At 38.7% G+C, this 23,130-nt stretch overlaps 1 long non-coding RNA gene across 1 annotated transcript in view; it reads right to left on the bottom strand.

Annotated features, from left to right (window-relative positions):
* Window positions 1-23,130, bottom strand: part of LOC132013275 (uncharacterized) — a 196,433-nt gene that overhangs the window by 135,373 nt on the left and 37,930 nt on the right. Inside the window, exon 3 of the long non-coding RNA XR_009402953.1 lies at window positions 11,633-11,667. This is a non-coding gene — a long non-coding RNA (uncharacterized LOC132013275). The remainder of the gene's footprint in view (window positions 1-11,632; window positions 11,668-23,130) is intronic.

Genomic DNA, 23,130 nt, shown 5'->3' with positions numbered 1-23,130 from the left:
TGGTAATCATTTCATAATGTATACATATATCAAAACATTGCATTCTACACCTTAAATATACACAATTGTTATTTGTCAATCATGCCTCAAGCTGGAAAAAAGTTACAATTTTGAAAAAAAAGAAAAACCAAATCTGCTGACACCTTGATTTTGATCTTCTGGCCTCCAGAATATGAGAAAATACATTTCTGTTGTTTAAGCTGCCCACTTTGTGGTATTTTTGGTATGACAATCTTAGTAAACTAATACAAAGTAATGAAATTAATTGTCTTGCTGAATACAAGAAAAACCAGGATAAAACCTACTTTTCTGGTTCTGTCCTGTGTGCTTTTTCTGGTAACTTAGATGCTTTCTGTCTAACAATTCATTTATACTGTTCTGCTACCACCTTCCTAACGATTTTTGAAGTTAGCAGGAGCTTCCTGGTCTGGAATGTTCCTCAGGGCAAGGTAAGAGTACGCATTCTGCCTCCAGGATGCTTATACATGTGTTGAGGAAACTCTAATGTATTCTAAAGTGAGATGTGACATTATCATGCATAAGCGAGGCCACAAGGAAAGCCAAAATCATGCTACCCTCCAAACATCATCCTCTCAGATTGCTCAGGTATCCCTGGAGCTGAGACCTCTCAGGACATGTCTCTACACCATGACTCCAGCTCACCCAAGGGAGGTATACATAAGATAAAGGAGCCACTACCTCTTATACTCTCCTAGTTATCTCATAATTCAAGCCCCAAATGCTTTGTAAACTAAAATGCTATACAAATGTTAACACAGTGTTTTCATGTATGTGAATCCAGGCCTTAAAAATTACAGAGTATAGACAGACTTACAAATGATTAATGGCAGAATAATGAGATTGTGTAACTATGCAGTCCGTGAATAGAATCTTATAAAAAATGAACTGTTAGTCAGAAGATATTGCATTTTGCCAAAATGCCATTCTGGTAAGGGCATTGTGTCCCATTATCAGCTCAGTGGCATCAATCATGTGGACACCATTGTCAAAGGTGTCATTAGAGGGACTCTTAAGTTCTGATAAGCTAACCCAATTCTGTTATAAGGATTATTTTAAGCTATCTTGGCTTTTTGTTTCATTCTGGATCTTGAGAGCTTTTCTTAGAAGAACATTTTTTTTTTCTCACAGTTCAGGACCTAAAAATCATTCTGTCATCCTATAAAATTCTCCAATATTCAGCATAGGTTCTCTAGAAGATCACTCATATTGCCCATGCGGGACATACCTATGAATTTAAGGCTTATTAGCTCCAAACAAAAGAAGGTTAGTCTAGTTCTTAGCGTGTCATGACACTCAACTAAAGCTCAGAAGCCAGGATTCTCAAGTAGCTTCAGACCCACAGTCTGTGGTTTTAAGGCAGCAGTATATGACCTAACTTTAGGAAACTTGGATTTGCATCCCAGCATTGTCATTGTTTTGGTCTTATATACTTAAAGAGATTACTTATGTACTCTGAACTTTTTTCCCCTTAACAATGTAGTTCAATGAGTTTTGGCAAATATATGTACCCATGTAGCCCATACCCAGGTCAAGGTGTAGAACATTTCATCCTCCCAGATGGTCCTCTTCTGGCTCTTTCCTGTCAATCCCCCTGAATCCACAAAGATCATCCTTTTTCTTACCTCTGTCACCAAAGCCCACAGGGTTGGTTTGGTTAGTGTAGAACTACATATAGCATGCACTCTTTGTGTCTGGCTTTCCCCACTCAATGCAATGCCTGTGAGATTGATCCATGTTATTGTGTGACCAGCCATCTCCCCCGCCCTTCTTTGCTGAGCCAAAGTCCTTGTATAAATGTATATATCTGAACCATTCTTAATTAATAAAAGGAGTAATCTGAATTTGAGACCTACATCCACTGCCACTAACTCTGTGATTTCGGGCGGATATTTTACTCTACTGACTCGTTTTCCTTATCTGTGTAACATGGAGAATAATCTCTCCCCTCCCTCTCTGTTTAACAGTTGACAATCAGGATTACACATTAAAGATCTTTCCCTCACCACTATTACCACTCCAGTCTCAGTGATCATCCTCTCCTGCCCAAACTTCACACAAATCAATGTGTACAGCATTGTATAACTACAGTGTATAGCACAGCATGTAAACTTGTGTGTGTGTGTGTGTGTGCGTGTGTGTGTGTGTGTTTAACATAATGTCTCTGAGATTAACCCACATTAACCTGCCAACTAATCTTCCAACTTCCATCATTCTTCTATTGGCCGCCAGGATGAACTTTCAAATGTAAATCAGAATACATCATTTCCTTCTTTAAAATTCTCCAAGGACTCCCCTCTTTCCTTAGAACAAAATACAAAATTTTACCAGACCTTACATGGACCTGCATCCCCTTCCCCCACCCATCTTCATTCTTGTCCCTCTCCTGTCACTCAATATACTTTGTTTCTCTGTCTCCAGCATGCTCCATTCATTCCCATTATGGAACATGAAGAGTGTTTCCTCTTTCTATTACAAGTATGCTTGTTTCTCACATTCAGACCTCAGCTTAAATGTCCCCTTCTCAGGGCACCTCCGTGGCTTAGTCAGTCAAGCATCTGCCTTCAGTTCATGTCATGATCCCAGGGTCCCTGGCTCAAGCCCCATTTCAGGTTGGGCTCCCTACTCAGGGGGAAGTCTGCTTCTCCCTTTCCCTCTGCTCATCCCCCTGCTGGTGCCCTCTTTCTGTTAGATAAACACAAATGAAATATTTTTAAAGATGGCCCCATCTCAGAGAGGCCTTCTCTGACTTCTCTAACTCTATAGAGAATCACGCTAGACACACAGAGATTGCTCACTTATTATTTGTTAGATGAATGAATAAGGGGAATGGGAGCATTTTTGTCTATTATGAAGCACAAAATGCATGTGGACATTTGTTAGTTTTTTATATAATAAACATAGATAATAAAATACATATTCATAAGTTAGACCAGTTAGACCATGTTTTTATGACCACTATGAAAAAAGACTGGCATAGATCTTGCATTCCGGAAGCTTCCACCTCAAGTATACAATTAGGGATAGGAAGACTGGAAACTATCTAATGATCTGCAAATGATACCTGAAAAACACATTAGCCAAAGTTCCTGAGGGTTTATGTCTGGCAGGTGAGAGGCTTCCTATGGGAGGGAAGAAATGTGAAGTGTTGGTGTCTGTAAAAAGATTTAGTTCCATGAAATAATGTGAGGGCAATGACGATAAGATTATTGTTGTTGATTTTTCTTTCTTCCTTTTATAAACCAGAATGTTAGTGCATAAATTATAAGTCAATACAATTTAGAGTATCTTATAAATAAATTCCACTTTCCTTCTCTTGAAATTAACAATGTTCTTCTCTCTGGGTATTGGACATGCTGGCAGATACCCAAGGCATACTCAACACTCTTGCTGAAAATATCTAGTTTCAACTTCTCATTTACCCCTTCCATCTCAAGACAGAACTGCATTGGTTCCCAAATCTGTATATTCATGTTGTATTTATTGTTTTAAAAATTGATAAAGTATGAATAGAAAAAAAAGAATTATTTTGATGAAAACTAAGTAGAGCCTTTGGAATCACTGGATAAGGGTGATTTGCCTTTTTTTTTCCCCCCTGTTGAAATAGGCGTGGGGTATGCAACCATAGAAGATTTGGATAGGGTTGTGGAGATCTAGATACATTCTGCACTCAGATTGCTTTAGGTGTCTTCAAGTTATCCCATAATTTAAGGAAACAGAAACTTAAATATTTGCTTTTAGGCAAGTTATTTCTATACAAAGAAAACACTGGATGTACATCAAAATATTAGCAAACAACAACTGTTCTGATTAATGGACTAACTCAAGTTCTGACTCACATGAGAAAAAAAGTGCTTCCATGGAGCTGAATGCAGTCTGTTTTTCTGCTATTTTGGAAGTAAAATCAGCCATCAGAATGGAGAAACTGAGACTCTCATTCAACTTTGTATTTGCAGCTGCTAAATCCAATGTTCATTTCTTAGTCCTTTCCATATTTGAACTTAAGCTTTTGAAACAGTCAATTTCCTCCTCCTCTTTGTTTTCTTCACTTTGTTCACAGGAACCACTCCTTTTGTTCACTTCCTACCCGGATGCTTCCTCCAGTTTAATCTATTTTTTTCCTGGTTCCTCTTCATCTTTTCTTACCCAGGGCTTAATTTTTAGACATCACCTCTTCTCTGTCTAAGGCTTAGTCCCTTGGTGGTCTTGTCTGGTCTCATGACTATAAATATTATCTAAACACTGATGACTTCCACATTTACAACTCCAGCCTAGACTGCTCATGGGAACTCTGGATTTGTATATCCATCTAGCTGCTCACTTACTGCCTCCATTTGGATATTTACTAAGCATTTCAACCTTAGCATATTAAAAATCTCACATTTCTTCCTCCTCCCCACACTGCTTTACCATAGTCTCCATCTTGGTAGCAATTCCATCCATCCATTTAGTCAGCCCAAAAAGCTTGGAGCTGTCTTTTACTTCTCTCCTTTACAGCCCAGTTTGAACTATTAATGATCTGATCATCTTTACTTCAAAAGTAATGCCAAATTCAATCTCTTATCACCACGTGCCCCTCATTCAATTCACCATCATCTTGAGACTGTACTTGTGCGAGGCTATCTAAGTCTCTTTCTTCTCCTCTGGATCCTTTACCATCTATTCTTAACAAAGCAGCTTGAGTATTAATAAAAAAGGGGAAATCATAAAATATCTTCTTTTAAGATTGTTGTAGAGACTAAATAAAAAAAAAAATAGAAGAGTATCTGTGAAGGGCAAGCCATAAATTTTCTCTGTTGTTGTTTTAGGACATAGTTTTACCAAGTTTTCCATTACTCCCATGAATCTTAAATAGCCAACTTCTCCCCTGCATCCATAAATATGTTCATGTCTCCAAAAACGTTTCCTTGAACGTGCATCCATCCTCAGCCTCCTGATCCAACTCTGGCCCCTTTTAACCAACGAGCTCATTTCATCACTAATGTACTCTCCCGGTACTGCTTCCTCATCTTGCATTCTTTTTTTTTTTAATATAATTTTTTATTTTTTATAAACATATATTTTTATCCCCAGGGGTACAGGTCTGTGAATCACCAGGTTTACACACTTCACAGCACTCACCAAAACACATACCCTCCCCAATGTCCATAATGTTTTTCCTTTCAACTCTTGAATGAACGGTCTCCAACTATATACTGATGCTATAATAAACAAATCCACCGCAGTGTTCTCTGCTTTTGTGAGTGTAGACCATACTTTACCTCAATATCTCGTCCAGTGATTTCTCTCTTATTCTCAGGTAACACATTTAATGCACATATCTTTAGGTCTTAGCTGTTAGTGGTTGTGAGGATTTTGATTCCCAAGCATGTCCCACTTCTCTATGATTACACTGAATCATAGTGATCAAGCCATTGGCCTTTAATACCACCTATTCCTCAAAGATTTCCAATTCATATATCTAGCTCAGATGTTTCCCTTAGCTTTAGAGTGCCTGAATATACTCCTCAAAATCAAAATGATCAAAAGAAGGACATATAGCAGCATTGTTTACAATTTTAAAAATGGAAATAATCTAAAGGCATGAATAGAAGTGGGGATAAATTGTAGCATGGTCAGTCAATATACTGTTATACATCAGGGAAGAGGAATAAACAATACTTACACAAATAAATTTGGATGAATCTCAATAAGAGTGAAAGAATTATCACAGAATGCTATATGTTATATAAAAATTAAGCATCTTATCGTATGAGAATATATCCACAAGTGGTAGAACTGTGAAGAGAAAGGAGGAGGATTCTTCTGGATAGTGGGATGGGTTTGGAAAGAAGAATGCAGGTGGCATCAATATTAGAAGTAACATTCTCTATGTCGATAGCTCACAAATATTCATTTTCTTATGGTTCATAACTTGCTTATATATTTTACATATTCTTTTTATTTTTTACATAGCAATCTTATAAAAAAGCCAAAACTAGATTTATATTATCCCCAAACTAAGAGGTTTTTTTTCTCCCTCCCTCCCTCCCCCCCTTCCTTCCTCCCTCTCTCTTTCTTTCTTTCTTTCTTTCTTTCTTTCTTTCTTTCTTTCTTTTCCTTTCTCTTTCTCTTCTCTCTTGGCTTATGTCAACATCATTCATCTATTTGCTCCAGTTAGAAAATTTAACCACAATTTAAAATTTCGTTTTGTTTGTCACACTTAGTTATAAACATGTTATCATGTCCCATCATCAATTTGATTTTACACAGACTTAATCATCAAATCTAACTTTGGTCTCTATTCCCAGGATAGCTGTCATACTCAAGTTTAGGAAACCATCAAATGCGCTCCTTGTCTCCTTAATGTCTGGCCTCCAAACACAGATTTGATTATCGTTTTTCTGGTCAGAATCTTAGCCAGGTTTCCAAACTTCACAGTCTGACCTGAGTTACATGCATACCCCATCTTCTATGAATTCATAGCTATTTATTTATCTAACTCCTAAACCCCATGATCTGCCATTCTTCAAAGCATGGACCCTCATACTTTTATAGACCCTCATAACTCATGCCTCTTCTTGGCATGCCCATTTGCATAACATCTTCTGGTCATTTAAGGCTTTGAATAAATATTATCACTGGCTACCTATATACATTCATCATTCACCTTTCTGGTTCCCATTGTTTTATGCATGTTTGTATTATAGCACTTTTATTATTGTGCAAGTTTACTCAGTTATGATGGTTTTCTGCCACCTTAACTAGACCATTAGCTCCTTGAAGACAGAGAGATTGTCTTATTTGTCTTATTCATCATTATGTGTTCCAATCTGGATGTATGGCATAGTTACCTTCCACCTTCAATGTATGGCTTAAGTTCAAGATTCTGTAACTCTAATTCATGGAGTTGCTTGATGGCACAGAATAAATGTTTACATCTTCTTAAGTGTTCTTCCAAAAACCTAACTATATATAAACCTTATATTTGTAGAAAATAGTTATGGTATTTATGGTATCACTAGTACCACACTTAAAAATATTATGAAGGTTTATTTTTTTATAAACAAAAGTATGCACACATTGGTGAGAAAGATTATGGGGACAAAGAATAAAACGAAAACATATTCAGTGCCTATGTGGTAGCAACTAGGCAAGGCTCTTCTACACAATTTTATTTAATCCTCTCAACAACTCTTAATTGTGGATATTACACTTTTTGTTTAATGGTGGTGTTAATGAGGCTCAGGGCTCTTAACTATCTTGGCTCAGGTCATAGAGTGAGTTACTATTTATAAGTTAGGTTAGTCTAGGTTCTGCTGCAGTAAAAAGCAAACCCCAAATATTGCAGTCTTAAAACAATGAGCATTTCTTCTTAACTTATTCTTTACAACCCATGCTGATTAATAGTTCTCCGCTTGCCACCATCACCCTGGTGATTAATAGTTCTCCGCTTGCCACCATCACCCTGGGATCTAGGCTGACAGACCAGGCCCATCTCAAATGTTGCCAGATACCACTGTTCAGGGGAACCTGGGTGGCTCAGTTGGTTAAGCAGCTGCCTTCAGCTCAGGTCATGATCCCAGGGTTCTGAGAATGAGTCCTGCATTGGGCTTCTTGCTGAGCAGCCATTCCCTCTGCTTGTGTGCTTGCTATCTCTTTCTCTCTCTCTCTTTCTGACAAATAAATAAGATCCTTAAAAAAGAGAAAAAAAAAAAAGATGCCACTGCTCACATTTCATCAGGCAAAGCCCCACCTGGCCACACCTAACTCCAAGAGGCCAAAGAAGTATGATGCTAACATTTTTCCCAGAAGGAGGAAAGCAAGAATCATTTGGGAAACAATACTAATGACCATTCCAGATATGAAACTAAAAATTAAAGCCACATATGCCTAATTTCTAAGTGTATCCCTCTTTCTAGCACAGCAACCATTTTATTTTTTTTTCTTTATTTGTGATTAAATTACATTTTACAAAGAAACCTAATATATAGTCCTTGAGGAAGGAATATGGGATCTCTGCTTCAGTGATTCTCTAGTATCAGCATCCATCAGGATCACCTCAAATTCTAGGACTCCACATTCAAAATTAGAATCTTCTTGCAGGGGGAGGGGAAGGAGCCTGTATTTGGAACAAGCTCCCAGGTATATGGATTGTTAGTGGGGAGCCATACACTGAAGGAAAACTGCTCTAACTCTAAGGTTTCAAACCCCCACCAACTAATTCTAAATTATCTTGCTGCTTATTACATGTGTTTCCTTCCTGAGGATTCTTCAGTGCAAAGTACAACACATGCTTCTTATGAACATATGATCCTCTTAGAGTCTTTTCTAAAGCAGAGTTACTGCCTCTCCTGAATTTCTTTGGGTATGGGAGAGGACAGAGCTTAATGAATAACACATTTCATCCCTGGACTACCTGGAAGGATCTCTGCGTAAGGCAGTAGAAACTTTCAGATGATTCATTTTAGAGTCACTGATCAAAAAGTACAGCTAATGGAAACAGGTGAGCTCAGGTGATTGATAACTTTCAAGGGACAATGAACAAAATCCCTATCACTAGGAAAGAGGCTGAGTAATGAAACCAAGTACCAGGCAGGCAGAGAAACCTTTATCTTCCCTTAGGCTTTAACATAAATTCAGCTGTAGTCTCCTGCAAGCCTCAGACTAGACGTTACCATGTCTAAATGGATTCTACAACGTTGGCATCATGTTTCTGGGTCTGAGCTGATAGTGCCTTGTGGTGTTGGTGAATGAGGCAGGCAAGGAATGAAACTGACAGGGCCAGGAAAACATCAAAAGTCCCTCAGAAACACAGTGAAGGGGAAGAAAGTCAGCCTTCATCAGACAGAAAGGAGGCGATTCTCACAGAGCTCCTGCATGTATGTCCCTCCGAGGGAGTGTTTTGTTTCACTTGGCTCCCTGTGCCAATCAAAATGCCCCCTTGGCAGTGGATAAAATAAAATAAAGAAGGCAGAAATAAATGCCAAAACAAATTCATGCACAGAATGACCTTCCAAATGCTGCAAGGCCCAGCTAAGCTGTCCTCTACCAAAATGAACTGAAAGGGCAAAGGAAAAAAAATCTATAATTTAACTTCAGCTAGAAAAATCTTTAAAATGAGCTGAGGTACTAAAATATTTGCAATATCTTCTTTCTGATGGTGACCTAACATTTGGTGAATGCCTGATAATGTGCCAGATATTTTATATATGTTTTCTCCTATTATTTTATATTAGCATTGTGAGATGACTGTCATTGCCTCCAGTTCATGTTTGAAGAAATAAACCAGAGGTTAAGTAAATTGCCCAAAGTCACACTGGAAAGAAGAAGTGAGTCTGAGTTTTTTTTTTTTTTTTACTATAAAATTCATCACATTTTTTCCCACACAAGATAACCCCTCGTATTTGTATCAGAATAAGAAAACTCTGCTCCATACTTCAAAAATGTCAATGTTCTTCTCTGCCCTTTGTTTGATGGCAAGAAAAGTACCCCATTCAAATGGTTAGCTTGCTATGAAATGGCTGAAGACAAATGTTGTAAAAGCATACAGATACATGTTTTATACCTGTAGTTTAAGTAAGATATAAGAACCTTGGTCCACAAAGCCAGACTCCAGGACTAGTGATCTAGATCTGTGATCTTCAGAAATATTCAGGAGAACTGAGAATTCCCTTCACTCTGCTTGAGTGCTTACCAGCAAGGACAATACAGCTGAGGGACACTGGCCAATGCATACAAGGAACTTTACATAATCCCAATAGGCAAAGCCATAAAGAGTCCAAGGGCAACTAGAAAAAGGAAAGCCTCCTGTCACCAGACTTATTGGATCATGTCAGCCTTGGAGAAAGAACTCAATAGTTCTCTCATTGTTCCAGCATGAAACCTTGGCAGAAATCCACCCAGAGATGAGAGATTGCCCACATAGCCTTGCTTGGCCCCATAGGTTCAGATGGGACTAATCACTAGCACCAGCCATGGTAAGATTGTAACTGACAATCCAGTAGGTGTCTCTTCACAAGATGCCTCATTCTCTCCATTGCATTGATAAAGAAATGTATACCCCTCCTCCAGCCCACAAAACAAAAGTCAAGAACAGAGCAAGCAACTTAAAGAGTGAGCTAACTCAGAAGACTCTAACATTAGTAGTCATTAGACAAAAAAAAAAAAAAAAGGAAAAGTGCACAGGTTCAGGAGTCAGACACACCTAAGTTGTCATCTAAATTTTGCAATTAACTAACTGAGTGGCCTTGGACAAGCTACTTACCCTCTCTGAACCTCACAGGGTCACTGTGAAAAACAAACATAAATTTGTGAAGGGAAGCGAAGGAAGCAGAGTGGCCAAGAATACAGTCTTGGGAGTAAAATGGACTGGAGTCCAGCTCCACAATTGAACATCCATGTGATGTTGTGCCAGGTGATGTAGTTTACTTCCTAAGCCTCAGTTCCCTCATCTTGGAACATTGGGCTGATATACATACTTTGGGTTAGAGGTACACAGAGCAACATCAAAGGAGCTTAAAAACAGCTCTAGTTGAAAAAGTAAGAAAAAGCTATAAGATTATTATTCATATATTACACATTATATAAGAACGCAGTCACACAAAACACACACAGAGTTACAATAGAATGGCTTCCTATGGGATGTGGAGGAATGGGAATAGGATTTGGGAATAAAAAAGGAGAAATCAATTATTCCAAAATGAAAAGGATTCTTTATAGATAAGTAATAAAAACAGTGCCATGTGCATACTAAATGGTGCAACTAATTCAGGGCTCTAAAACAGAGGTCTTCACAAACCAACAATAAAATTAGGGGTAATAATTGGGTGTGTATCTCCAGGAGATGGTGAGGGATTAAGTATGGAAAAATTTGGGAAGGGTTTAGTAGATTATCTGCCACTTGTCCCATGATGGTAATGGTTTTGTTAAGATCCCTAAATGTGTAGTAACATTCCCTCCTGTTTTCCCACTATGAAGCTTGGATGGTTTTCTGAGGGACAAGCCCAAGTACTTTTTTTTTTTTTTGGAAAAGCAGGTTATTGTCAAGAATATCTACAAAAGCGGGAGTCTACCTTCCCAAATTCACCCTTCTTTTTGCAAAGAATGCAAGCATAAAACTTTCTGATATAACATAGAAGACTAGAATCTGGCCTGTGAAAATATGAAGCTGATATTAGCTGAAAGCGAATTAGGCAGAGTTGATCATTTCTCATCTTTGATATTCAAAATGACTTGGCCAGGTTACATTTATTTATGTCTCAGACTATTAAGAGGGCACAGTGGTCTTGTACCATCTAATCCTTTATTAAACCAAAATTAAAAATAATTTCTGGATTCCATTATTAATATCCTCCTTCTGTGAAAAGTATCTCCCTCAGCAGACCCTATTGACATTCAGTCTAGACACTGCTGGAAGAACTCACTTCATGAATATCAATAAATGTGTTGCATAGAAATGGGAGGATATAAAATTATTTCTGAGCATTTGACAGTTGACAAAATGTTAGTATAATAATTAAAAGTGCAGACTGTTTAAATGTTAGGTAGGTGTTCCTTGTGCAGCAGTGCACATTGGTCAAATGAGGACAGCCTCTTTGTTAGAAGCCAGCTTAGGGAAGAAATTTAACCTTACCTTCAGTTCCTTTTGGTCTATGCATTCAGTGAATCCTACATAGAAAGAGAGGAAAGCACATCTTTTCAAAATGCCTTTGACAGCTCAGGTTATGCTATTTAGGGGAAAAAAATCCAAAAGTATATTTATATAATTTCTTGCCTTCATCTTCTTTCTCCCCCAACAACAGATACATTTAAATACTAATGGATTAATTAGAGGGCAAAAGAAGTCTGGTCTGGTGCTGTTCTCCCCTTCATGTCCACTATCCACCCTACCCCTCACCCAATGCCCCCTCCCATCCTGATACTCTTATTTAACTTTTCTGGGTAGGAATCTGGACTTCACTAATTTTTAAAAGTTCACCAATTCTTCCTAATGTACAGTCAGGGCTGATACTTGATTAACTAAAGCAATGGTTTTCAAACTTGAGTGGATATAAGGTTTGCCTGGCATGCTTACAAAAAATATAGATTTCTAAGATGCACTCCCTGGGGATCTGGGTAGTTCTTAGGTAGGACAGAGGAATCTGCATTTTAGCAAACACTCAGGGATTCTGATTCAGGTGGTCCAAGGAATGCATATTGGGAAACCTGCACTGGTTGTATTTTTCATTTTCAGCCTTCACAAGTTCTTCACCTCAGCTGTTGAAGAAATGCAGATCAAAGGGCAGGACTATACTCTGTTGCCCTCAATCAAGATACTTTAAATGAAGCCAAGTACATTTTGCTGATAACATTTGCAGGACCCAGCCCAAAGAACACAGGAAAAGAGATGTAATATTTACCAAGTAGTTACTATGCTCCAGGCATTTTACAAATGCTCTCTAATTTAAGCCTCAAAGCATACAGGTAGAAAGATGTCATATATCTTTCTTGGACACTACTGCTGAAGAAAGAAGAGCTGGAATTCATCTTGTGTTCTCTCTATGTCCAAGGATCCTGGGAATGGAGGGCAATGGGTCAGGGGTTGGGGCATCTAACTACTAGTCTCTAATTCTGATTCTTCCTCCTTCCTCTATATTATGAAGTAAGCACCCAAACACTCTCAGTTTCTGTATCAGCATCTGGCCAGTTTGGGAAAGGGGCAGGGTGGGGTAGGGTAGGGAGGGGTGGGGAGGTAGCATCTACCTCTGCCTGCTTCAGTAAGATCATGTGCAGGTGAAGATGCATGAGGTTGTGCACGTGAAAGCACTTGAGATTTGTTGAAGGAAAACCATTATGCATATGAGTAAGATTTAGTGTATATAAAGAAAAAATACTAATATTGCTGGATACCCTATGCAATTTGTTCATTTGTCCATGCATCCATTTATCAAACATGATGTCAACACTTAGTGTTTACAGAACCCAGAAGATCAGAAGGGTACAGACTTTCTACAGACAAAATATATTCAGTTTAGTGACAGGAGGAAGAAGTAAAGTAGATGGAAGGGAATGAAAAATAGAAAAGAGGGATTGAGGAAAGTAGGAGTAAGGAGAAGAGGAGACAGAATATGGGTCAAGGAGAGTTGGGCAGGACTTCTAGTTTCCATAATGTTTTACACTTTACAAAATGCTTTAATATGTAGAGGAGTCACCTTGAAGAATATCGTTAAAAGATAGCCCTCGACCCCTACCCCCAGAAATTCTAAGTCAGTAGGTCTGGGCTGAGACTGCCACCTGTAGGGTAGAAGGTAGCTCATGGACAGACCATGCTTTGAGTGGTACTGATTTAACTCTCAGTACAACACTAGGAGGTAGGTAAGTCTGGTGTTACAACCCCAATTTAACCTTCCCATTTAAAAAAAGAAGGAAGAAAAAAGGAGGAAGAAGAAGAGGAAGAAGAAGAGGAAGAGGGAGTCAGAGAAGGAGATGAATGAGGAGGAGGAAGAACAGAATGAGGAGAAGAAGAAGAAGAAATTAAAATTCAGAGCAGTTAGGGATCTGATTTAAAGCCCCAAAGCCACCAGGACTTTGTTATGCCAAGTCTTATGCTCTTCTCTATATGAATGGTTTAGGTTCAACAGTCTTTGAGGTTGTGCATGGAGAACTCTGAATGACTATTGCTTTCAAAGTGGAGAGACTTACCATGGGTACAAATATTGTCTTAATGGATTGTAAGGGATTTCCTTTAACCATAAATTCTTTGAGAAGTAGTCCCAGCAAGATACACTATTTCTTTTCCTTGAAGAGTCAACATCCCACAGCAGGAGAACGAGATACCAAAAGGCCTCATTGTAGAGATTGGTGAGGTATATAAACTCCTTCTAGTTAACTTTTAACCACCTCTTGGAACTATAGTGAGGATTAACCTGATCCAAAGTACTCTGGCCATTCCTGACACATAGTAGGTTTTCTACAAAGGCTAGTTCCTGTGTTTCCCTTTTCATTCTCAATCCAGCTAAGAATATTTGAGCACGAGTAAAATTGTGAGAATTTAAGGTATGCTGCAATATGAGTGAGGCCCCTTATTTACTTTATATTATTTAATTCTCTGCACAATTCCAGTATGCTGTTTCTCTGTTTTCCCATTTCATAAATCAGTAAAACTAGGTATAGAACAGAAGCTCTTTTCCTATTATCCCACTTATTTGAGGTACAGCTAGGAGTTCAACTGAGGCAGTCTGTTTCCTGAGTCTGCTCTCCTAAGCATGGTGTGAGGTTGCATTTCCAGTTTATTGATTAAGATGCTTCCATTTGTCAAATGGTGAAAGCAAAGGGATAAAATGAGAAGAATAATCCCAGAGCTTGACTGCCACGCCTGAGCTTTTCACCAGCACCAGCATGGCTGGTAAAACAGTGCTCAAGGAACATCATTTATACTACACAAATGGCACTCTGTTTATTTTTCTGGGGCAAGGAGCAAGGAGAATGGTTGTTCTCTTACTACTATTCTTACTTCTTTAGTCCTGGGTGGTTTTTTATTGTTGTTGTTGTTGGTTTTTTTTTGTTGTTGTTGTTGTTTGTTTGTTTTTGCAAGAAGTACACAATTCTGCTATTAAATCCCTGTGACTACTTGTTACCTCTCAACTCTTGTATTGACAAGAGGACCTCTCTCTACCATTTACTTATTCATTCCTACAGTTCTTGGATGCAAATACTTCATGAGAACTTACTGTATGCAGGAAGCATGAACTTCTGGAGGTACACTGGAGGCAATGTGTGCCTGTCTTCGTACTTCCTATCTGGTGAGGTATTAAAGAGACATACTAAAGAAAAAACTAACATAATAAAAAATTATAAAGTTAAAAAAAATTTAAAAGAAATAAGTGCATTTCTGACTATAGAATTTCAAGCTTATAAAAGAATCCTGAGTGAAAGAAATATGGTCTCATGAGAGAGTATGAACAAAGAGGTGGATTTAAGTTGTTCATACAGAAGACAGGGTCTGTAACAGATGTCAAGGGAGGCTGCCATGGGTAAGTGGTCTTTCCAGTGATATTTGGAGGGTGCACAGAAGTCAACTAAGCTAAGAATGGTGGGAAGAGGGGAGACAGGGAGCATCAAATCCCTGTTGAGGGAGGGATCAGCGCAAGTTCAGTAACTGAGAGAACATACAAGAACACTGACAAACCCTAAAAAAAGCTGCCTCAAGAGAAAAGAGTAATATATATATTAATATAATTATATATATATATATATATATATATATGTATACAGATATATGTATATGCACACATACGGTAGGAAAGACATAAGATCACTTGTTCATGTAAGAATGGGTATTGCAATTCTACCATGAGTCAATGTCTGTACCAGATGTAGAAAATCCTGCTAAGATGAATATTTTTCTTGCCCAGTGGTTGAAAGTTACCATAAATTCTTCTGGGGCAGGACCCTGTTTTATTCATCACAGTTCTTTGTATTGAGTGGGCACTCAATATCTGTTGAATGAAAAATCAATTTCAGCTCACTAATTTTATTTTGATTATTGATCAAGTAAATATTGATGCATCAATTCATCCATATTAACTTTATTTTTTATTTATTTTTTAAATCTTTTTTCAGTGTTCCAGAATTCATTGTTCATGCATCACACCCAGTGCTCCATGAAATACATGCCATAATACCCACCACCATAATACCCACCACCAGGATCACCCAATCGCCCTCCCAAAACCTCAGATTGTTTTTCAGAGTCCACAGTCTTTCATGGTATGTCTCCCCCTCCAACTTCTCCCAACTCCCTCTCCTCTCCATCTCCCCATGTCCTCCATGTCATCCACAAATAAGCAAAACCATATGGTAATTGACTCTCTCTCTCTCCTTGACTTATTTCACTCAGCATAATCTCTTCCAGTCCCGTCCATGTTGATAAAAAAATTGGGTATTCATCCTTTGATGGAGGCATAATACTCCATAGAATATATGGACCACATCTTCCTTATCCATTCCTTATTCACTTGTCCATTGAAGGGCATCTTGGTTCTTTCCACAGTTTGGCAACTGTGGCCATTGCTTCTATGAACATTGGGGTAGAGATGGTGCTTCTTTTTACTACATCTGTATCTTTAGGGTAAATACCCAGTAGTGCAATTGCAGGATCATAGGGAATCTCTATTTTTAATTTCTTAAGGAATCTCCCCACTGTTCTCCAAAGTGGCTGCACCAACTTACATTCACACCAACAGTGTAAGTGGGCTCCTCTTTCTCCACATCCTCCCCAATACACATTGTTTACTGTCTTATTAATTTGGCCATTCTAACTGGTATAATGTGGTATCTCAATATGATTTTGATTTGACTTTCCCTGATTTGTAATGATGATGAGCATTTTTCCATGTGTCTGGTAGCCATTTGTATGTCTTCATTGGAGAAGTGTCTGATCATGTGTTCTGCCCATTTTTGGACATGATTATCTGTTTTGTATGTGTTGAGTTTGAGGAGTCTTTCTAGATCTTGGATATCAGCCCTTTGTCTGTATTGTCATTTGCGAATATCTTCTCCCATTCCGTGGGTTGCCTCTTTGTTTTGTTGACTGTTTCCTTTGCTGTGAAGAAGCTTTTGATCTTGGTGAAGTCCCCCAAATTCATTTTTTTGTTGTTTCCTTTGCCTTTGGAGACATATCTTAAAAGAAGTTGCTGTGGCCGATGTCAAAGAGGTTACTGCCTATGTTCTCCTCTAGGATTCTGATGGATTCCTGCCTCACATTGAGGTCTTTTATCCATTTTGAGTTTATCTTTGTGTATGGTGTAAGAGAATGGCTGAGTTTCATTCTTCTACACATAGCTGTCCAATTTTCCCAGCACCATTTATTGAAGAGACAGTCTTTTTTCCACTGTATATATTATTTCCCTGCTTTGTTGAAGATTATTTGACCATAGAGTTGAGGATCCATATATATGCTCTCTACTCTGTTCCACTGGTCTGTGTGTCTGTTTTTATGTCAGTACCATGCTGTCTTGGTGATCACAGCTTTGTAGCAAAGCTTGAAATCAGGCAAAGTGATGCCCCCAGTTTTGTTTTTCTTTTTCAACATTTTGTAGCAATTTGAGGTCTCTTTTGATTCCATACAATTTTAAGATTGTTTGCTCCTGGGGCACCTGGGTGGCTCAGTGGGTTAAAGCCTCTGCCTTCGGCTCAGGTTATGATCCCAGGGCCCTGGGATCAAGCCCCGCATTGGGCTCTCTGCTCAGCAGGGAGCCTGCTTCCCTTCCTCTCTCTGTGCCTGTCTCTCTGCCTACTTGTAATCTCTGTCTGTCAAATAAAATAAATAAAATCTTTAAAAAAAAAAAAAAAGATTGTTTGCTCCTGCTCTTTGAAAAATGGCAGTGGAATTTTCATTGGAATGGCATTGAAAGTATAGATTCTCTAGGCAATATAGACATTTTAACAATGTTTATTCTTCTGACCCATGAGCATGGAATGGTCTTCCCATCAAAAAGGAGAATTTCTGATCAATATCCCTGATGAATATGGATGCTAAGATTCTCAACAAGATCCTAGCTAATAGGATCCAACAGTACATTAAAAATATTATCCACCATGACAAGGTGGGATTTATCCCTCGGTTGCAAGGGTGGTTCAACATTCACAAATTAATCAATGTGTTAGAACAAATCAATAAGAGAAGAGAGAAGAAACACATAGTCCTCTCAAATCATGCAGAAAAAGCATTTGACAAAATCCAGCATCTGTTCCTGATTAAAACACTTCAAAGTATAGGGTTAGAGGAAACAATCCTGAACTTCATAAAAACTGTCTATGAAAAACCCACAGCGAATATCATCCTCAATGGAAAAAAATGCTGACAGCCTTCCCTTTGAGATCAGGAACACGACAAGGATGCTCACTTTCACCACTTTTGTTCAACATAGTATTAGAAGTCTTAGCAACAGCATTCAGACAAAAAGAGAAATAAAAGGTATTCAAATTGGCAATGAAGAAGTCAAACTCTCTCTCCTCTCAGATGACATGATACTTGAGATGGAAAACCCAAAAGACTCCACCCCAAAACTACTAGAACTCACTCAGCAATTCAGTAATGTGGCAGGGTATAAATAAAATCAATGTATTGAAATCAGCTGCTTTCTTATACACTAACAATGTAAATACAGAAAGGGAAATTAGAGAATCAGTTCCATTTACTATAGCACCAAGAGTCATAAGACACCTGGGAATAAACCTAAGCAAAAACGTAAAGGATCTGTACTCGAGTAACTATAGAACACTCATGAAAGAAGTTGAAGAAGACACAAAAAGATGGAAGACCATTCCATATTAACTTTAAATATACATATACATACATAGGGATATATGTTTGTATATATATGTATGTGTACACAACGTACACATAGCTGTACACATGTTCACACACACACACAAACTCCCCCAAGACTTAATGACACACAATATTCAGGATGACACTTTTTGGCTCCAGAACTTTTTAAGTCACCAACAATGATTCACTTGTGCAGCTATAGTTGAGCACCTGGTTGACATCAAGTTTAAATAAATAGGCCTATATTCCCACAGTAAGGTGCAAAATTTAAAATTCAAGCATTTCAACTTCAGTGGTTATCCACTTATTTTCTTCCCCCTAAAACTTGACAATATCATTATGGAATCCCAATAGTGATAGTGAGCTCACTGTTTCAAATGGAGATTGGGAAACAAGCCATTTTAGGAGCACTTCTCAGACTAGTTTGAACCCTGTGCCCTGTCCCCAAAAACAGATCTATTAAAGACTCCCAAAGGGGCATATGCCCTGCTTAGTAATTGTTCTTACAGAGAAATTCACTTAATTTCTCACTTGCTCGTGGTGACTTTAATTAAATAAAAACTTCTTATGTGAAAAAAAAAAAAATCCCAATGAACTTCGACAATAAATGGAGAAGCTGAACCTTAGCAAATGATTCTGCCTTTCTGCTGATGACCTTAGCCTCCACTTGGTCTTTAGCCATAACGGGTGATTATTTATATGTAGCTTAATTAGTTAACCATAGTTAAGTGCTTCAAGAACTCATCAGTTTGGCATTAAAGGACAATTACCCATCATCACTGGATTCCCAGGGATGCTGAGTCATATACCTGACACTGAGCGGGGGAAATTAGGCAAGGGCTGAGTGTTTTTTGTTTTTTTAAGATTTTATTTATTTGTTTGAGAGAGAGAGAGAGACAGAGTGAGAGAGCATGAGACCATGCTCTCATGAGAGGGGAGGGGAGGTCAGAGGAAGAGGGGAGGTCAGAGGGAGAAGCAGACTTCCCATGGTGCTGGGATCCTGAAGTGGGACTCAATCCCAGGTCTCCGGGATCATGATCTGAGCCGAAGGCAGTCACTTAACCAACTGAGCCACCCGGGCACCCCAAGGGCAGAGTGTATGGCGAAAGCCTCACCAACACACAGCACGGTCTGCCCAGCTACTGAAGCTCACAAAGCCCATGCGGAGTAGCTCAGTGGAAAGAGGAGTGAGGTGAAACATAGATATAAATCTTTTTTAGGCCAATCTCACCTGAGCCACGTGAGCTCCCATAACAGCCTGGATCTGCTCCACCTGTGATTGGCTCCATTTGTTTTACAGGAAACCTTCCTTTTTGAAAGGGAGCTGCTAAGCTTTTCAGTGCCCGGAGCAGAACATGTTAGTGCCTTGATTCCAAGGGTGTGGATCACATAAATCTGAAGTAGTTCTGGTTTCGGTGGGAATACTGAAACCTTTCTCAGCTGACGCATCTATGAATTAAAGAAGCGTGACAGCTTTGAACCATTGTCAAAAGCTGCATGGAGCCTCATTTCTGGAAGGGGTGTTCCATTTTCTGTGATTTATCTTGGAAGCATCTCCTTAAATCTTTCCTCTGTTCCCTCCACCTACTTTATCACCACTCCTCTTTTGGCTCCACCAGGATAGGTTAAAATACCAGGAATGTGGAGACTGAAAATAATTTAGGGACTCTATCATTACACTGTTTTAGCAAAAACATGAAATTTCAATGTTTTGTCAAGAGCTTGTTTTTGAAAGATTTCTATGTCTATCAACATATACACACATCTCATCATTATTATTTTTTTTAGTTGCTGTTTCTGTTTGCTTATTTTTACAATAGGAATTTGCAAGCTTGAGAAAGAAATCTTGTCACTATAAGTGACTGGAGATTTTTCTGAGTTCCCTATTGGCAAAAAATATATTGTTAAAGGACAGTACTATCTTTCATAGGCCCAGCTGAGTGAATTTTCAACTTATCATGGTGGTGTCACTGAAGAAAGCACTGATGTTTTATGTTTATGCATTCATTCATGCATTTAGAAAATTTGCATTTGGGGTTCTCTGTCTAGGGGATAAAAAGAGTAAAGACCAAAAGTAGTGAAACCTACTTTTAAGACTCATGAAGTTGTGAAGAAGGTAAGAACTCTGTATGATATGTTCCCAGGGAGAAAAATTCAGATGCCGCAAAAAAAGTACAGACAAATGCTCTGAGAATCGGCAGGAGGGAAACATTGTGAGAAGTAAGAAGACAACAGGCAGAGCTTTGAAATGCGATGAAAAGAGAAAGATCCTGAATTTGTAAAGGAGAGGAGGCAATGGGTGAAAAATTGTTAGGTTGGGGAGTAGAGCTGAGGTATCAGTTGCTGTTGGTGACCTTAAGTTTATAACAATGCCCATCTGCTCAGCTATGTAATTTATTCTCATTACTCCCAGAATGTAGAGACAAGGCTGAAAAACTCTGTAGAGATTCATCTATAGATAGGGTGAATGACACTGAAGTTCAAAGCAAAGGAAAGGCAGAAGTGTTGTTGAAAAGATAAAGTATAGAGTCTAATACAAAGAAAAAAAATTGAGGTGGGATGTGGGTCAATAAACATCTTTCAATTAGAGGATTATAGTGAATAGGGTATGTCTAAAGATGAACTGGAGAGGCAGAATGTGGATGGTCCATATGGTCTAAAAAGGTACATTCTGCCAGATGCAGTAGGTATAAGGGATAGGTGACAGGAGAGGAAACTCACAAAGTTAAAGTGAGGAGGAAATATTACCTGAAGGAGGGCCTTCCTTTGTCAGTGACCAAGGAAAACTTCAATTTAGGGGAGAGTAGACTTTGTGGGATCAGATGATTGATAAAGATAATGAGACTCTATAATGGATGGATGAGTATTCTATACTCTTAGATTCAGTTCAGCTCTGGAAAGGAAACCTAGCAGTTCTGGCACTGACTTCAGTTTCTTTTCCTCCAATCCTTGGATGAGAGATGTCCAGTGGAAGTTGCACAGGAAGATAACTTAGAACCAGTGGTGCAATCCACTCCTCAGGATATGTGGATAAGACAGGCAGAATAATTTTCCCCACCTCAAAAATGTTCACATCCTAACTCCCATCAAAGCTGTAAATATTTTAACGTACATAGAAAAAGGGCCTTTGCACAGTAGGTTAAATTAAGGATGTTGGGATGGGAAGATTATCCTGGATTATTCATGTGGGCTCAATGAAATCTTCAACAATCCTTACAAGAAGGAAGCAGGATGTCAGAGTGGCTTTGAAGCCAGAGGAAGAACTCATGAGCTAAGGAATGCAGACAGCTTCCAGGCTCTCTAAGAGGCAAGGGAATGGATTCTTCCTGTGAGTCTCCAGGAAGAATTTCATTTTGATTTTAGCCCAGAAAGACTCATTTGGGACTTCTAACCTCAAGGACTATAAGATAATAAATTTATGTTCATTTAAGTCACTGAGCTGTGGTAATATTTTTATAGCAGAGGTAGGAAAATAATGTACTAGGTTTGAGTGAAATGTTGGAAACATATTCTGAGGTAGCAGATGTCTATATTAACTGGAGCCAGACTAGACATAGATGACAGGGAGCCTATCACTGGAAGTACCAAGTAGGTTAGACACAGAGGCAGTTGTAGCAGTAAGAGAGATGATGGGGGAGACAGGGGTAAAATATAAATAATTACCTCAAAGAGATGCCTGAGGAGAGAATGGAGAAAATGCTTTTGCACAATAGCCTGGAATATAATAAGTATTTAATATATGGTTTAAAAAGGGTTTGTTACAGTGTTGATTTTCCTACAGGCAAAGCAATCCCTTGGAGGGTACAGACCTCAGAGAATACATTGTTTGGTCCTCCCTGAAGACAGTTCTCTATAGGTAAAATTGGATTATTGAATATCAGAGAAAGCCTTGAAGTGGGGAAATAACGTGTGTATGAACAGGAATGGTAGAAGGAAGGAGAACAAATGATATGCAGCCTTGCCATCTTGGTCCTACCTGTTTGCTGGGTTGACTGTGCCTACAAGAGCTTCAGGAATCATTAGTACCAGCTGACATGCCACTGCATTCCACCTCTGACTGCCTCCCTCTCTGAGTCATTGCCCAGTCTTTTGCCCGGCAGTAATGCCTGAGATCTCTTTGAGATAGGTCCTAGTGCTTACTCATCTCTATATCGCCATCACCTAGTACAATGCCCAGAAAATAGCAAGTACCCAGTTAATTTCCATTAAGTGAATGAACAAAGAAACAGGGTAGTTCTCTTAAAAAATTTAAAGACAGTATTGCAGTGAGAGGCTATTACAAGGCAGTGAGTAATCCTGTGCCCAGATTCATGGTCCAGATGAACGGTTTCCAAAAGCTGCTCTATACCAATCTACCAACTGATGTCAGACCAGTAAAGATGCTTGGTTCCCACCCTGTTGATTATGATTCAGTAGGTCCAGGGTAGGGCGTATGCATGCATTTCTTTAACAAACTCAGCAGGGATTCTGCTTTTCAGGCAGGCCTGTGAACCCTTGGTCTGACCTCAAAGAAGATAGAGATCATTATACATTAGGATGATCAGAAGTAGTTTGAGAAGTTAAGATCTCAACTGAACCTTCAAACATGGGCAAGTTTGGGTAGATAAAGAGAAGAGAAAGAACATCCCATCAAAGATACAGAGGGACATGCACTGTCAAAAATGGTATTCTGTATCATTTGGCCTTTCCATTACAATCCTTCCATAAACACCCTTTAGAAATGTGTCACTTACTGCTGCATAATAAGTCACCTCAAAACATACTATCTTAGGTAACAGACATTATATATAATCTTTCCATTTCTGAGGGTCAAGAAA

This window comes from Mustela nigripes, chromosome 3 (assembly GCF_022355385.1).
Source record: "Mustela nigripes isolate SB6536 chromosome 3, MUSNIG.SB6536, whole genome shotgun sequence".
Classification (NCBI taxonomy): Eukaryota; Metazoa; Chordata; class Mammalia; order Carnivora; family Mustelidae; genus Mustela; species Mustela nigripes.
This window is presented reverse-complemented; position numbering and strand designations above follow the sequence as displayed.